This window comes from Anneissia japonica, unplaced genomic scaffold, assembly GCF_011630105.1.
Source record: "Anneissia japonica isolate Jap-2015-1 unplaced genomic scaffold, ASM1163010v1 scaffold30731_len26279_cov137, whole genome shotgun sequence".
Taxonomy (NCBI): Eukaryota; Metazoa; Echinodermata; class Crinoidea; order Comatulida; family Comatulidae; genus Anneissia; species Anneissia japonica.
The window spans coordinates 11,785-16,248 of NW_022749945.1; positions in this window are offsets into that span (position 1 = coordinate 11,785).

Below are 4,464 nucleotides of genomic sequence, written 5' to 3' on the forward strand. Positions count from 1 at the left end.
ATAATAGACAGTGAATAAGAATATATATTTTTTATATTTTATTTACAAAAAACACAACAGTAATACTTCAATACTGTGGTTTCTGTGGTGGCTCAGAAAAGAGCCGTTTGTTTTGATTTGGATACGTCTACACATTTTGGGATCTTCTTAATTGTCGGCAGCCTTCGTCGATCGACAGGATACATTGCTTGCAGGTCATGGTCTGTTCACTTACGGGTGGCGTACAAGCGAAAAATAGTTTCTTTGACGAACAGAATTTTAACTTTGTAGTACTCGGTGACCTGAAAAACAAAATAAAAAATCTCATAGTAAATAACACTTGTCATTTCAACTTTTAACTATAAAAACAGTGACAACAAGCATATTTCAGATCCAAAGACACATGAAAAACAATGTTACGTTATTTCTTTTTAATCTAATAAATTACATCATTCACATTTTGTTAACGCATTTTGATATATTCTGAATACTATTTTGGTATAATAAGCAAGAAATAAGCACGAATGTTTTAAATGTGGTAGGATACGTAGGTTAAATGTCTACTTAAAATAGAAGTAATTTTTTTAGATATTCTGTATATAATTTCTATAAATAACATTCGTAAATTCGAATAAAACGATCATCCCATCTACGTAGCTTAATCAACCTAAGCTGGAATTCATCTAAGCTAATGTTGTAAGGACAGTTTATTCACCACTTTATTGTCGTTGTATGCATGCTTTCTAACGACGCGCACTGTCTTTTGTCTGGTAATAAACAACATCGTTGACATCGCGAAATATGCAGGTAGGTAGTTGGTTCGCCGAGCATGCATTTTACTTAATGCCTAATGCTTGGATAAACAAATGTCAAATACGTCACTTTGTTAGTTATTAGTTCATTAGCTTATCACACGCATGTCACTCGCAAATTACTCTTGTGGCCCACGCGTGTCTATGTCGAACGTTCGGTGATCAGTACTGTATATACTATGGGTTAAACTATCCCCCGTCAGACACCATTCCGGTATTTCAAAGTTCTGGTTTCGGGGCTAAATTAGATATACTGTATAGTGAATTTGTATGATACTTAAATATTATAATGTAATAGGGGCTGTAGCAGTAACATTCAAAGCTGTTTATCGCGTTAATTCTAGAGATAACTCGGTAGCTGTTGTGCAATCGTTAATGAAGAAAGTGAAGGTCTGTTCACTGAACCATTAAAGTCCCAACGCAAAGGCTTTGATAAGCTGTTTAATTTTCATAAGTGGGCAGTACATCGGCACCTTCATTGAGTTTGTTACCTTGGTTTACTCATGGAGGTATAGTTTACTGGTGTATAAATCATTTCAGCTATATCAATACGAATGGATTGATTGAAGTCTTATTCCTCCCTGATTACACAATTAAAATCAGACGTAGACCTATTCGCCTATTCGTTTCAATGTTATTTGTGCCATGAGCACATTGCAATAATTAATGGCAAAAATGATGACGATACAGTATGTCTAATGAGTGAAAATATTTTTGAAATTCTCGATTTCGGACTCCATCAACGAAATATAGACATCGTGGTAATAATTTTAGGCCTACACATAAAAAAGTAGCATTGTAGAATTCTCACTCGTTTTTCTTTGACTACGGGAGCTTTTGCATGGTAAAATTCAGTTGACTGTAAAAACTCTGACAATTCCACAATCTTGCCACAGGGCATAGAGAGTGTTAGACTTTGTGAAATACATGGGGTCTTGTCCTTTCTGTAGTTTAGGCCTGCAGTACAATGCATTCGCATCATTCTGCTGCTGTCGTGCTTTGACAGGCGGGGTAACAGCAGTTGGATTGCCTACTCTGTTCGCGCGTACTGTACCACAAGCTCCAGTCCCATGGTCTTTTAGATAGGTAAACAGTCCATCGGAGGAGTATAAATTGTCCATATAAACGATGTGACCTTTGTCATAATATCTGTCCTGAAGCAGTCCCTTTAATACATCATCAACATTACCACTGCCAGCTCCAAGATACACATTCCATCGTAGCATATACCCATTATGGCTGTCGCACAACGCCCATAGTTTTACACCCCACTTAGTAGGTTTCATCATCATGAACTGTTTTAGGTGTGTCTTACCCTTGAAGGCTAGCATTGCCTCATCGATGCACATCTCTTTATGGGACTGATAGAAATCATCATCATGCCGATTTCGGGTCATCCCTTATTACATTGGCCGACCCCTTGGCCGTCCCACGAATAAAAACGTCTCTCACAGCCTTGTGGTCTGCTCTTAGATTTTTCAACTTTGTCACAACAATTGCCGATGTTATGCTATTGTGGCCAAGTCCCGCATTCTCTCTGCTATCCTTTCGTGGACACCAGCCTTCTGACGATACAATTTATCTTCAACTTTTTCAGTGATTTCTGGCTTCCTCCAGATATCTATTAAATCGCATTCCTGCGCATACATCCAGAGATGGCGTTTCTTTACTGACTTTTCGGCCATCATTTACAAAATAAGACTTGTTGAAATTAAAGTACACAGATCAGGGAAACTGCGTCAATTCTGAATGGTGTTTATGACAGCTAAAAAACGCGCTAACCAGCAAGCATGGAAGGTCACTTTGCTTCAATTTGATTGGTGTATTTGTGACCTGTGGCCACCCGCTGTTTAATTGTTTACTGGCTTTAGGCTGGATTAAGAAGTTAGTCGACATAAATTTACTTGACAGGCTAAATCGAGTTGTGGCCTTCATCTCGACATACTTGAGCGGCCGTACTTAAACTTATGGCGAGATCATCTAGCTTATCCACTAAAATTATCTCGCCATAGTTGGATATGAACAGGGCTTAAAGCTATCAGTATTGCATCAAGTGTCAACTGCATTTTCTCCTGTCTGTTTTGTAGGTTCCTTATAAGCTTTCTATTTTCTTGCACTTCTTTTCCCATCATTTCTCTGCAGTGGCATTTTGCTGTATACTCAACTTGATGCTCTAAAAATATAATCAAGAATCATCCATTATTTGTAGTGGTGGGGAGCACTAACTATAGCAGTATTGGAATGAAGGGACTGGAGGTTCTTTTGATAATTTTGTATTTGTATTTTCCTTTCCTTATTTTAATAAGGAGTGGGGGAGGTGTGCCCACTCCGGTTTAAGTTGGCTGTCAATCTATTTAAGGTTTCTTTATTTTTTTAAATTTTGTTTTGTTTTGCGAAATGTTAGTAAATCGGCGGAAAAATGCTTTAATTAGCTGACAGTTGGTAGTTAATAACTAAATGAAGTGCTATAAACTACAGAACTTCTAATTTATTTTTCATGTTTCGGTAGATTTATATAGTGCATACAGTCTCAAACAGCAGCAAAAACAATTACTATTTTCTACATGTTGTGTTTCACCTCTTTTATCCTGTTTCTCTCTTTACATTACATCTTTCTTTTTTTGAAGGTGGTTTTCCCGTTCGTCTTCCCATTCGTGCTCATTTTGTTACTGTTCATTTCTCTATTCGCTGTCGCTTTGTAGCTGTCCTTTTCTTTGTTCGCCGTCCTTTCATTGTTCTTTTTCTGTTCTCCGTCGTTTTAGTTCTTTTCGTCTACCCGTTCTTCATGGTTCGTTTGCTGTTTCTCTGCTCTTGGTCATTTCTTTGTTGTTTCATCTTGCTCTTCGTCATCAAACCAAAATGGCCATAAAATCAATATTTAATGACAAATTGACTAGGCCTAAATAAAAAATGCAGTTAATTGTTATCAATTCATATTAAATTCCTACTATACCGTATCATTAACAACTCAAACTTTCATAGATAAATACAATACAGTATTCATATGGATTTTTTGGCATTTCAAATTTCAGCCAAAGAATACAATATTATAATAGGTATCCCAATGAGAAATTTCAAATTCATTATTGTGAATTCTCTCTTCATTTAATATGCAGAACTTACTGCACTGATCACTTTCCAGTTTAAATGAATGAAATCCAACATACCGTTCAAAAGTTATGGCCCATCAAAGTTGCCAAAAATGGGGTCAAACGGTTAAAAAATGGCGTTTTTCATCAATTGCCATTTTGAGCATTTTTGGAGGGCCATAACTTCAAAAATAATCATAGAAAACATCTAATTTTCACCAATCTGGTAGATCACATAGGGTTTTATGCTGTCTCTTATACACATCTAGATGTGTATAAGAGACAGATCAGAGAGTGGGTCGTGGACAATCCTTTGCGGTTAACAAATTGTCTGGAATCTATTTTGTTATTGATTGCCTCAGTTATCCATTTGCACACATGGCCTTCTGCTATGTTTGCAGGGCATCAATGAAATTAGCCATAAATTACCTATTGATGGTGGGAATATCTTAAGGCACAGGAATCACATTAGCTTCTTTCCATTGTGTAGGAACCTTACTCTGGATGAGGGAAGCATTAAAAATGTAGTGCTCCATGCTAAATACCAAACAGATCATAAAAATATTTTTTTGAAATTAACTTAC